Source organism: Rhododendron vialii, chromosome 8a, assembly GCF_030253575.1.
Source record: "Rhododendron vialii isolate Sample 1 chromosome 8a, ASM3025357v1".
Taxonomy (NCBI): Eukaryota; Viridiplantae; Streptophyta; class Magnoliopsida; order Ericales; family Ericaceae; genus Rhododendron; species Rhododendron vialii.
In genome coordinates this window covers 11838997-11852651 of record NC_080564.1, presented here as the reverse complement: position 1 = coordinate 11852651, position 13655 = coordinate 11838997, and the positions used below count along the sequence as shown (strand labels likewise).

At 38.8% G+C, this 13655-nt stretch overlaps 1 pseudogene; it reads right to left on the bottom strand.

Moving 5' to 3' along the window:
• Positions 1-3553: 3553 nt before the first annotated feature.
• LOC131336631 (geraniol 8-hydroxylase-like) lies at positions 3554-5681 on the bottom strand (annotated as a pseudogene).
• Positions 5682-13655: the final 7974 nt, after the last annotated feature.

Here is a 13655-nt window from a genome sequence, read left to right as displayed (position 1 = left end):
TTTTTTTTTTTTTGAGAAACACAAATATTACTAAACATGTTTCTTGTTTTTTTGAAAACATAAACCCGTTTTTAGTTCTAATTTAAAAGAAAAAAAAAAACTAAAAAGGTTACCAAACGCACCCTAAGCAAAGAGATTGGCGGATTGGAGACCCCGTCGATCTGAGAGCTTCCCCTTTTCCTCCTAAAGACGCCACCCTGTTGGCCGTTCTCCTGACCCAAACCAACTGGAGATTCCGCTGACTCCGTAATTCCCGAAAATATATCCATTACCATTCGATGGACCTCCCACGGCGGTACTAGCTGCTCAGACACACTCAGAGAAATGGCCATCTTGTTGCCTGATTCAATTGTCACTGAGAAACCACTGAAACTCGTTTGCCCGAAAACAAGCTTTCCTTATGGCTTCCAATTCACCATGGAGGACTGAGGAACAGCTGTTGGTGGAGAATGAACCTTCAATAAGCTCCCGGCCCTTTGTCATTGCGAGCAACCACAACTGCAGTGGCCTTGGAGCCTGCACCGCTGCACGCGGCATAGCCACATAACAATTGATCTTGATGGTACCAGGGATAGGTTTTCTCCAGGCCGATCGAAATGGCAAGAGGGGGGGTGATCACCACAATGATCCCAAACCTGTCTCTGAATAGGTGATACCGATTCAAATTCACAATGAGCTTTAGAAGCTCTAATTAACGTGGATGTGGGATCCATTTGCTCCTGATTGAACACCTGACCATTTCTCCATCGTCTTTTGAAGAACACTCGGGCACCTATATTTTCTGTATTGAATACTCCATCCGTCCCAATTTTTTTTAGTCCTTTCTAGAGTTTGTGTTACTTTCCAAGTGATTATAGCTTTAGGTGATTTTTAAAATTTTATTTAATAAAACTAATAGAGATTTATCAACAAGATGCATATTGTATATAAAAATTATTATTAATTGAAAAATAAACCAATTTACTATCCGGTTAGTGTAAAACAATGGAACAAAAATGGGAACAGATTGGAGGGAGTAATTATATCGATCGTTGAACCCCAAGGGGTTCGCCAAGTTGTTGTGCCTGAGACTAAGGGGTTTGCTCATTCTTAAGGTTTCAGATTTGATTCTTCTTGCCAGCAACTCTTGAAGCTACCTCACCCCCATAAGTCAGCGTGTGAAACGGCTATGAGAGGGGTTGCTTGGATTTGTCCTAGGTGCGCGCGAGATGACCAGGCCACTTTGCATTACCAAGAAAACAAAAAAAAAACCCAATTGACAATGAAATAATTGAAGAGGCTTGCAAAAAACAAAAGAAAGCGGGTTTTTGGAGAGAGGGATTTTGCAAGCACCATTCCGTTTTATCTCCCTTTTCAATTGCAAATCTCCCCCACCCTTTCAAAAGAACTCATTCATCAGGGAAATCTTTTTAATACCCACACCACCTTTTTCTTTACTATTGGTATACCACTTCACAAGATGCACTTTCTTCAATTCATCACAACCTCCCCAATGAAATCTGCTCTGGATCCAAGTGTAGTACGTGTGTAGGGCGACTGACAACTGTCGATCTCATTAATCAACGGTTCAGGCTAAAAACAATCTTTGATCAGTAAAAGATATTTATGACTGGACAAAGTTAAAAAAAAAACACTTTACAACCGTTGATTGATGAGATCGATGATTAGTGTGCCTCACTACATGCGCACTACAACTACAGCACCTCCGGTCTCAGTTTAAATAATGTCATATTGTCATGTAGTATATAGGTATACTATTCAAAACAGACTTATATAATTCGGATAAGCCTTCCTCCAAATGACAAAAAAATCCTCTTCCACCAAGCCGATTTGGATTTGAACTTATCAATGACCCGAAATTCCTCACACAAAGCAGAATTAAATTACAGAGACTCATATATGAGTGACTATTAAGTGCTCGTGGAGCACCGCAACGTGATATTCGGACTTTTTTAAGAGTCCTGTTCTAAAAATCGGTCTAGGCAGCTATCACCTAGCAACTTCCAAAACACTGAGTATGACTGTATGAGAGCCACACGTATAGTTGTCTCTGTAGGTTGTTCGCCTTGCTAGAAGACATGGCAAAGTTACGAGGCTATGGGGGAGCTAGTAGTTTCCATCACTCCCAATCCAAGGACTTTTTTAAGAGCTCTGTTCTAAAAATCGGTCTAGGCGGCTATCACCTAGCGATTTCCAAAAAATTGAGTATGACTGTATGAGAGACACACGGACAGTTGTCTCCGTAGATTGTTCGCCTTGCTAGAAGACGTGGCAAAGTTACGAGGCTATGGGGGAGCTAGTTGTTTCCATCACTCCCAATCCATTAAATGAACTGGACCACATTGTTCAGACCAGTGGGACAGAAAATTGATTTGTTTTGACAGTTTCAAATATGTATTTTAGTTATACGGTTTATTTCAAATGAGGGATCCTAATTTTAATTAAAATGCGGACCCCTCTTTTCCGATTGAATTTCGATAATTCGAGCTGCTCAATATATTTATAACACAATTTTAAGAGAATTCTCAAGAAATTGGCAAAAAAAAAAAAGACCGGGAAGGATTTCATCCGAACAATTTTGAATAGTTTTTTTATTGAACAATTCAAATAAAAATTGCTCATATCAAACCCTTCCCGGTCATTTTTTTTGCCGATTTCTCATGAGTACCCTTAAAATCATGTTCTGATCACATTAAGCGACTCGGATCATCGAAATTCGATTGGAAAATGAGAGAAATGGAGAGATCTGTATTTTAGCTAAAATGTTTCATGTGAAACGGACTGTATAGCTATATTATGGAAAAAGTCATTTTTGCTTGCATAGTCGTATAGTTCTGCCGCATTTATCAGGATCAGGAAAACAATACGTATCATATATATTGTTGGAAAGGATATTTGTAACGATTATAATTTCCAAAAAAAAAAAAAATCGAATAAAATAAATTTTTTGTAACCAAATAATTAATGACCATTATGAAAGTAGAAAGTAAATTCGTTCAAAGATGAATTTAGAATCTTGTAACAATCCAAACTTTTACAATAAATAGAAAGATACTTTCATGATTGGATCAGTAATTAATATAATTTGTAAATTAGTCCTGCTAGCACGTAATTAGATAACTATTTAGCATAATTTGTTAATTTCATTTTTACAAGTGTGGCATAGTTACTACCCTAGACCTAACCCAATTAACTTGACCCTGACCAAATTACTAGAACACGGTCATAATTTCGTCAATTCTCATTACTTATTTCAAGACTCAAGTGAGAAGCATAATAGAAATTTATTCCGGATAGAAACCAACGTGGGTCAGAATCATTGATTAATTTAATACTAGCTAGGAGTATTAGATTTGACTATCATAAAAGTTCTACAAAACTCAATCAACCATATCCATAATCCGAATGATAAAAAAATGACATGTAACTATATTGCAGGTCTTAAAAATATGTATCGTCTGATCCCCTAAACAGATGTCCTATGCATTTTGGTTTTGGCTCATGTACAAATAATAACTACTAATAAAACAGATACCACTAAAAAACATGTAAATTTTCAGAAACCATTATTGAATTACCAGTAATGGAGCAATTTAAGTTAAAAGAGATTTACATACATAAGCATACCGAGTGAAGAAAATTGAAAACATAATGTCACATGTGCAATGGAATAGCATGTAGAGGCTGAGCCTTTCGCAAGGTGATGCCAAACTTCTCCTCCATGTCCAACTCCTCTGGTGCTATCCCACCTTCAAGCTTCCAATCAAATGAATTTATGAGCGAACCCAACACCACCGGAACCATCCTCATCGCCAGAGGCAACCCAGGGCACATTCTTCGCCCGGCACCAAATGGAATCAGCTCAAAGTCCTGGCCTCGGACGTCAACTTCCGACTCCAAAAACCTCTCAGGCATGAATGCTGTTGGATTTTTCCATATGCTCGGGTCTCTGCCAATAGCCCAAACATTTATTAGCACTTGTGCCCCCTTAGGGACTGTGAAGCCATAGACTTCAACATCTGTGATCTCTACTTTGTGGAATAGGATTGGAACGGAAGGGTGAATCCTCATTGTCTCCTTCACAATCGATCGCAAGTAAGGCAATTGTGAAATGTTTGATTCTTTGATTGGTTTCCCTTTGCCAATAGTTTGTTCAAGTTCGGCTTTTGCTTTCTTTAGAAGCTCTGGGTTGTGAAGTAGTTCTGCCATTGCCCACTCGATTGTGCTTGATGTTGTATCAGTCCCAGCTAAAAATAAATCCTAAATAAAATTTCATCATAAACATATCATATATTGCAAACGATCAGTAGGAGGATGTGATCGTAAGTACTAATAGTATGGTAGTGGGACAAGGATGAAGATACGAACCAAACACATACGCTCGATGTAAGTTCGATCAATCTCGTGGCTAAGATTGAGCAAAATATCTAACACATCTTTTTCGGCATTAGTCTTGCGCAATTTCCTTAAATTTAACCTTTCGTCGATCAATCGACTGAATAACTGAAGTATTTTAGTAAAATGAACGGTCATACGTTTCCTTATACCTGTTGGCAATACAAAAAGAAAAAGTTTAAATTCTTGATTTATCCTCGTGAACTGTTAGATGAGTTGGTTTTTTTTGTCAAGTAGATGAGTTGGTAGTTAACAACCTAAGAATACCTTGTAGGTCGATCTTTGCAAGAACAGGGAAGTAATCAGCCAAGTTGGGTTTACCAGCCTCAGCCGTTATATTGCAAACCAAGTCTCTAAACTCTTTCGACAAATCCAGACTTAGGTCGGCCAAATCCACCGAAAACACGGTGTTGGACAACATATTCAGGGAAGTCGTGAAAGCGGCCCTGCCTATGTCCACTGCAACACTGTCTTGACAACATTTTTCAGCATAGGAGATTAACTCCTTCACCTTCGCCCGAAGCAGATTTTGGTTAGCATCAAGTCTGCTAACTGAAAAGAAAAGAAAAAAACACAAGCCACGCAACAGTTGATGTTTCGAATTTCAAATAAAAAAAAATACCCATTGGTCATCCCTCTATATTGATTTTAATATGAGCACTCTGTTTTTTAGGCATTACCTGAAAACATATTAGAGGCCATGATCTTTCGGAGGCTACGCCACCGATCGGAAACCGGCAACCAAATGGCGGAGTATTTATGCTGGCCGCAGGCTTGTACGGCATTGGGATGGTTCTGAAGGAGAAAGCAAGGTCTTGCTTCTGGAGGACTTCTTTGGCCAAGGCAGGAGAAGAGATGACCACTGCGGTCATCTGCCCCAGTTTCAAACTCATGATTGGGCCGTGAGTTTTGGCTAGCTCGGCCGTGGACTTGTGGGGCTTGTCACCCAGATTTAGAAGGTTGCCGATGACCGGTAGCGGAGCCGGCCCCGGCGGAAGCTTTGATCTTGGTTCGCTTCGTGTTCGAATTGAACGGATGGCTTGAAGCATAGTGATGGCTAACAAGAGATAAAGGATAAACCCCAATAAGTCCATGGCTTCCAACCACTTGGATCCAGTGGTTTTTTGTTTATTTTTTCCAACAGATCGAGTGTTTTCTTCCCTTGATCTTCTTCCCCGAAGGATTCCTTTGGCTGATCTGGTGCAAGATTCTTAATGTTGTGGTTCGAACTCGGTTAATCAAGTGTAATTCTAATACCAGGTGTGGGAGTTTCTATATAGTAGTTGTGGTTGGAACTTGCTTTATTCGAAGTAGGGGCGGCAAATTGAACCCAGACTCATTAAGAAATTCAGGCTCCGTTCCAGAACACCTTCTTAAAAAATAAGTACTTATTTCACATTTTCAAACTCAAAAATAATTTAAATGAAAAATAATTTTTTGATTTTTTTTGCACCGTATTAAATATCTCATCGAGATCTTTCAAACAAGATCCATATTGCATATTTTTAGATTTCATTAAGCCCTGTATTTTTGAGCTTAAAATTGTCTTCTTAAAAAATAAGTACTTATTATCCGTTCTGGAACGGGGCCTCAAACCCATCTATTAAAAACTAGACCCAACTCAATCTATTGAGGAGTGTTAGAGACAAAAAAAATTGGCAAAGAAATACCCTTAAAGTGCACATAAATGACTCAGATTCATTGTGCAGTGCATCTAAGCCGTTCATGTACACTTTAAGGGCCCAATTGGATGCCGTATGTGTTTTGGGTGTATTATTTATGAAAGGGTGATAAGATAGTAATAGGTATTAGTTAAAAAGGGAGGGCCCACATTGATGTGATATTTATAGAGGGTGTATTAAAAAGTAAATGGTTTGGATGATGTATTAGAGAAGTGAGATAAAATAATACTTGGTTTGGATGAAGGATAAATTTGGTGTATAAAGAAGGATATATGATGTAAAAAGCTGTCAAATGACTCTTTTACCCTTGCGCAATATTAAAAAAAAATTCATTAGATTAAATATATTATTACAAAATCCAATAAAATTAATTACTTTATCACAAGTAAGCAATAATAATTTAGTTTACTAATAATTTAATTATTTTATAATTTAAAAAAAACTAAATTTTGTGTTTTTAAATTGTTTTATTATCTATTTTATTTATTGAATATTTAGTTTTGTACACAACAAAATAGGAGTAAAAAAGGATAAATAAAAAGGGTTAGATTTTAGTTTTGTACAAAATAAAATACATATTAAAATAGGAATACACAGTTTTTCTATCAAAACCACCCACCCACTGACCCACCTCTCTCTCTCTCTCTCTTTGACTACAAAACCCACCCACATTCCCCTGGACGAGGACAATCGACAAATTTCCTCTGACTACAAAACCCACCCACCTTCTCCCGTGTCCGACCGGTAAATTTCGAACGGGCAGATGCACACCGTCGACGGGCAAATTTTGAACGGCAACGGTACTTCTCTCCCTCTCTCTCTCTCTACTGTAAATGATAACTCTGGCCATAATTTTTTTCCTCTCTCTCTATTTTTCATTTTTTCCGTTCTGTGCATGTACGAAGAGGAGATGAAGAGGGGGGATTAAGGAGGGCAGAAATGGCAAGATTTTACCTGTATTGTCCCGGATTAGTTATGGCTACCTCTGGAGATGGCCATAAATTAATACCCAGAGCCTGTGTTAACGAAGAAGGGGAGAAACAAATACAGGAGCCCTTAATCTTGCCAAACGGTGGAGTAAGGAACCAATACACTCGGATTGCGAAATACACCTGATGGATACGGCATCCAATCGGGCCCTAAGGGTATTTTCTTTGCCCATTTTCTTTGCACCTAGCAATTCTCCAACCGATTTATTAGTTGGGTTAGAATAGGTCCAAACCCCTCTAACCCATTAATTATTGGGTCTTAATTGGGTTTCAATTGGGTCAACTTAAATGGCTAATGAGTCATGAATATTACCCCAAAAAAATTGAACTACCCACTTTTTTACTTTGACGACCCAGCAAGGGCGATTTCTTCTAGTCTCCACCAAAAAATAACGTCGGAGAGCATCTGGACAGTTCACGCAGAAGATGTATTGGTCCGTTCATAATCCATCAATCGACAGAAATGAAAAAAACAAAAGTAAACATGTTATGTGAAGCGAACCTTTTTCTTGGTCAAATCAGGAACTGGTGAGTGGTGACTCGGTTTGAATGGTTTCATGTTACGAATTCTAGTTACAGTACAAGCCGAGTTGAGCCGAGTTTTGTATTGAACTCGTACACTAAACGAACCAAAAATTCGAACTCAAACTTCGTTTGTTTGTAAACGAGCCGAGTCCGGTTCGAGCCGAGCTTATACAAAACGAGCCGAGGATTTAGAGTGTTGAGCTCGACTCATTTACTGTACGAGCCTGAAACTTGAGTTTGAACTCGATTCAATTACTAAACGAGCACCGAGCTGAGCCGAGCCTTGAGTGGTCAGTTCGTTCGCAGCTCTTAACTGGTTAGCAAAAATTCGATTAGAACCTATGGCTCGAGAAGAATGTAAAATAATCTGGTAATTAATGTGTTTGGAGAATTTTTTTAACGAGTAATAAACTTGAAATGATCTTGCATAAATTGTTAATCAATTTTTTAAGGGGATTCGTCTCGGCAATGTAAAAAATTTTGATCAAAACTCATAATTTTTTTCAAAAGGACAAGAATAAGAAAAATAAGTTAACTTATTTTTGTCTTTATTCAAAAAATTATGAGTTGCGATCAAAATTTTTTACTTTTCCGAATCCTCTCGTCAAGACAAATCAATAAGTCACAAAAGTTTGACGCAAAAAAAAATTCAAATAAAGACAAAAAGAAGAAGAAGTTATATGCTGTATCTCCTCCTCCATTTTAGTATATAGGGGTATTATGGTAATTTTAGTACGCAAGGATAATTTTGTCATTTAAATGTACAAGGGTGATATGGTCATTTCAGTGTATATGAGTATTTTAGTCATTTTTAATTTTAATTAAGTTAATGGGCGGGTTGGATTTGATTTTAAATAAATGAGATAATTCTGGGCCGCTCTTAATTTTTTACTTCTTGGCCCGCCAAGTCCTTTTCGGCAAAAGTGCAATTCCCTCCAAATCCCTTGCGTATGGTTTGACTTATTTACCCTCATTTTAAATGGGTTTTGTACAACCTATTCCTCTCCTATCTCTATTTCTCCCCTTCACCCCCCGCCACAATCTCCTCCGCCGCCGTCATTCCCGCCTGTCACCAACGACGGCGACGCCACCATCACCAACGACGCCACCATCCTCACTACCGTCCATCCCTCCAACACCGCCGCCGGTTTCAACCATCGCCCAGGAGCCCGTCAATTTGGTTTCGATCTCAGTCGACCGTCGACAAATTCCGAGCCATGGCTTCTTCCTTGGTTGCGAGGGCGGTTCGTCGAGCTGCAACCATCGCTCGTCTTTCCTCTCCACCGTTGTCTGCTCAAGCCACTAGCCTAGTCCAGCGCCGTGGCCTTGTTAATGCCCGACCCACACCAGTAGATCTGGATACGAGCAACTATTCATCCTCAACTCCCCACCTTTAACGGCAGACGGTACTGGTGGGTTCTTTTAGGATCCGTTTGGGTAGATGGGGATTTCTAAAATGAAGAAATTTGACATAAAGTTTCTGTAAGAGTTGCTTGAATTTAGATTTGGTACTTTATTTATGCATTTCGACATTGAGTTTGATATTGACTTGAAATCGTTACTGAGTAAGTGTGATTTGAGATTGTAGTTGTATAAGGATTCCGATAAGATCATATATGCCATCTCTAATCCCTGTTAAAAACTTCAATTTCACAAGACACTTGTACTAATCCAGCTGTATTTATGATAAAACTGAACGTTCAAAAGACAACTATAGCTAAGGCTCCTAAATTAAACTGAACACTACGTCCGCTCATGGAATTCCCCTTTATCTGAGCAGACCTTTAGGATAGTTTGCAAATCTCAGTTGATTTTAAGATTAGGAGAGATGATCCATGAAATCTACGTACCTTACGCAGATATTTGTCTATGTGTACATATGCTGTTGAAATGGGTGTCTAATCCTTTTGGTGGGGTTCTTAACGTGATTTCTTTTTTGAGTTAAAAATGGGGATGACGGGACTGTATGTCTTTCTGCTAATATAGTGGCATAGTCAGAAATTTTGCTCAGTGGAGACACCATTAAATACAGTCATAAGATTTTCTATCTTTAACTCATACTAAACAACAAATAATAAAAATGAAATGAACTTAAAAACATAAAATTTACTAGAATATATGTAGAGATAAAATGAGTCTTTTGTGTGAAACCATTAATTTACTAGAATATATGTAGAGATAAAATGAGTCTTTTATTTCATAAATTAGCTTCAGATTCACAGTGTTAATTATAAATTGAGAAAGAATTTAATATTGTTAATTGTACTTTTACACTTTTATTAATTAATACTGTTAATTGTTAATTAGACAGAAATTAAAACTATTAATTAAGATTGTTAATTGCAGTGTGAATTTTGAAGAAAATTAGCACTGTTAATTTAGACAAAAATTAACACTGTTAATTATGGTGTAAATTTAGTGAGAGATTAACACTGTTAATTTAAACAAAAAGTAACACAGATAATTGTGGTGGTGGCGGCGGCGGCGCGGTGGTAGAGTGGTGGTGGTCATTGTGGTGGCGACGGCGACGGCGATGATGGTGGTGTAGGAGGATGTACTGGTCGAAGGGTATTAATACTGTTAATTGAGGCGTGAATTTACATAGAAATTAACATTGTTAATTTAGACAGAAATTGACACTGTTAATTGTGGTGGTAGTGATGGTGGTGGCGGTGTGGTGGCGGCGGCGGCGGCGGTGGTGGTGGGGGTGGGGGTGGTGATCGTGGAGTGGTGGTGTAGGTGGTTGTATAGGAAGTTACATGGCCAACTGTTAATTAACACTGTTAATTGTGGTATAAATTTATATAAAAATTACCACTGTTAATTTAGATAGAAATTAACACTGTTAGTTGTGGTGGTGGTAGTGGCATCAGCAGCGGCGTGGTAGTGGGCATTCTGGTTGCAGCATGGTGATGATGGTGTTGGTGTTGGTGATGGTGGAGTGGTGGCGGCGTTGTGGTGAAGGTGGTGTTAATCGTGGTAGATTAACACTGTTAATTGATGTGTAAATTTAGACAAAAATTAACACTGTTAATCGTGGCCAATTAACACTGTTAATTGGGGTGTAAATTTAGACAAAAATTAACCCTGTTAATTTAGACAAAATTAACACTGTTAATTGTGGTGGTTGCGGTAGTGGCGGCGGCGGCGACGTCGTGGTGGTGGTGGCGGTGATGGTGGCGGCGGAGTGGTGGTGGTGGTGGTGGTGGTGGTGGAATGGTGGTGGCGGCGTTTGTGGTGGTGGCGAAAGTGGCGGCATGGCGGTGGTGGTAGTGACGTAGCGGCGGCGGTGGTGGTGGTGGCGGCGGCGTTGTGGTGGTGGTGGTGGCAGTGTGGTGGTGGTGGTGGTGTGGTGATGGCTGGATCGTCTCGATCATCTCTCTCAAATTGCCTTTTTTTTTGCGAGGGGTATTTTTATCAACAAAATAATGAAAAGGACCTACTGGACTATGGGATCTTTGGGCAGGATCTAGTGGGCTATTCTTCACCAAGACAGGACCGGCCAGGAAGTTTCTCTAAATAAATGCGTTGAGTTGGGTATGGGTAATTGAACTCCTAACTAATTGGGTCTTAATAGGTCAACGACCCATTAAAGACCCAACCCACTTATAACTTACCCAATTTGGCTCAAATCCGCCCATTTGACACCCCTAATTCGAAGGAATAAAGTAAAACTACTATGGCCAGGTTTGGCTAATAATGCTTTTTTTTGCTTATTTATTTGTTTCGAATTAATTTTTTATGGATTATTATTTCGTCTTGAGAAGAAGAATCAGAAAAAAAGAAAATTATAATACAAACTTACAATTTTTACATAAAGACAAAAGCAAGCCAAAAAAATATCATAATTTTCTACTATTTTTAATTATTCTTGTCGTTAGGAGATAATAATCTACAAAAATTGAAGAAAAAATAATAAATGTGAAAATATTTGAATAAGTACAAAAACAAATAAGTAAAATACTCCGTTCTTATGAACTTAACTAAAATCTAAGAATTTTGTCTTTATTTGAATTTTTTTTGCTAAGTTAATTTCGCGCCAAATTTTTTTAGGTTATTGATTCTTCTCGACGAGAGGAATAAATACAAAAACAAATAAGCTTTTCTGATTCCTTTCGTCAAGACGAATCAATAACTTATAAAAGTTTGACACAAAATTAACTTAGCAAAAAAATAATTAAATAAAAACAAAATTATCATATTTAAGTTAAGTTCATAAGAATGCAAAGCCAAATGGCCCTGTAGCTCTCAATGTTTCAATCGTAGGTGAGTGTGATAAAATGGCCTATAAACGGTGATGCAACTGCTTTGGTGATCCCCGTGTGGGAACCGGAACACTATAGGGAGCTCTCTGTAATGTACCATGTAGTGCAGATCCGGACCGTCCATCTTGACAATCATTGGTTCAAATTCGTTGAAAAACTATTATTGGTCATAATTAACAAATATATCTGCACTACTGATTATCGAGATGGATGGTCCAGATGTGCCCTACAAATTGCGCTACAAGGAAGCGCCCTACAGTGCCCCTGATCTCCTCATGTGTAGCCTGTTTTGGAGTCTCAGATCATTAGTGGATAACCATTTCATGTAGTCATTAATTTAATTTTAGGTTGTGTCATATAAAATGGGAACGAAACGGGGAATTTGGGGGCCTAAACTTTTTGAGAAGGGGCAGTCAAAACGGCAACTCATTGAGATTTGAGGGACGGGAGCCTCTGCCGTGGGTAGAGCACGACAGGCTCGCCGAATCCCTTCTGCAGTCCGATTTTGTTTATCCTTATGGTGAGGGTGAACATTTTCCTCACTTTTATTGGTTCATTCTAACTTATAGGTCCCACTAGATTAAACCATAGTTGACACTGAAAGTCATAAATTATGGTCATGATACATGATCAGCTCATTTGAAAATTGTTTCCGTGAAAAATGCATGGGCACTACTGAGGAAAAAGCTAAACCCGCTTTTTGCTCGAGAAATTCCAGTAACTTCAAAACAAAAAGATTCATTTTGATTAAATGGCACTTATCTTCAATGAATTTATGGTAAGTAGATCTTGTATTCTTAATAAAGGGGTGTGCATGGGTCGGGTTTGGCCTGGACCCGTCACCCGATCCGAGCAGATTGGGTTAGAAAACTCGTACCCGTTGCCCGACCGATTACAGGGCTAAACTCGACCGATCCGACGTCATCAGATGTCAGTCGGGTGTCGGTTTCGATCGAAAAAAAAACACAGATCTGAGAAAGCAAAGGAAAAAAATAAAGAGGATGATGACTTCCGGCGTCGATCTCTTCCATCTCACTGATTGTGGAAGCTCGGTGAGATATGAGAGAGAGGGAGTCTGAATTCGAGAGAGTCATGATTTTTGGCCATCGATTATCATCTTCATCAGACAGAAATTGCGAAGGAGAAGAATAAAAATTACAAGAGGAGAAGAAAGAGTAATGAGAGAGATGGAGTCGTCTGCCCTTGTCCTTTGTTTGAAAATCGAAAATACAGAGGAGAGAGAGAGAGAGAGAGAGAGAGAGAGAGAGAGAGAGTAGGAGTAGGAGTACTATAGATTCACTTTTTACGCTGCAAAAATCAGAAAGAGGCATGTGATAAAAGAGAGAATAGATAAGGTGCATCATCCTTTGGGATTATGCCACGTGTATGGTGTACCTGTGCCTTTTAATCGGACGGTTCGAGTTTGACGGTTAGAGATTCTCTACATCCGAAGGCCGAACCAAGAACCGATAATTTTACATCTAGCAAACCGATGGCCGACAGAATCCTTGATCAAAACCGTCCGTTTGACTTCGGGTCGGTTCGGGTCCGTGGGTCAACGATTTTTTTGCACAGGCCTAATTCTTACCATATTTTTTGGTATTTAATGCTAAATAGGGTTGAACTTGGTGGAACTACAAGTTAGAACGAACCAATAAAAGTAAGAGTAATGTTCTCCGTTATTAGTGAGGGTGAACAAAATCGGACTGGCATTTAAGTGCAACGAGTTTCTGAGTTTAACACATAATATGGTAAGGAAATTGAGACCTTATTGATGGTTTGGGTAGGGGTTGGTGTAG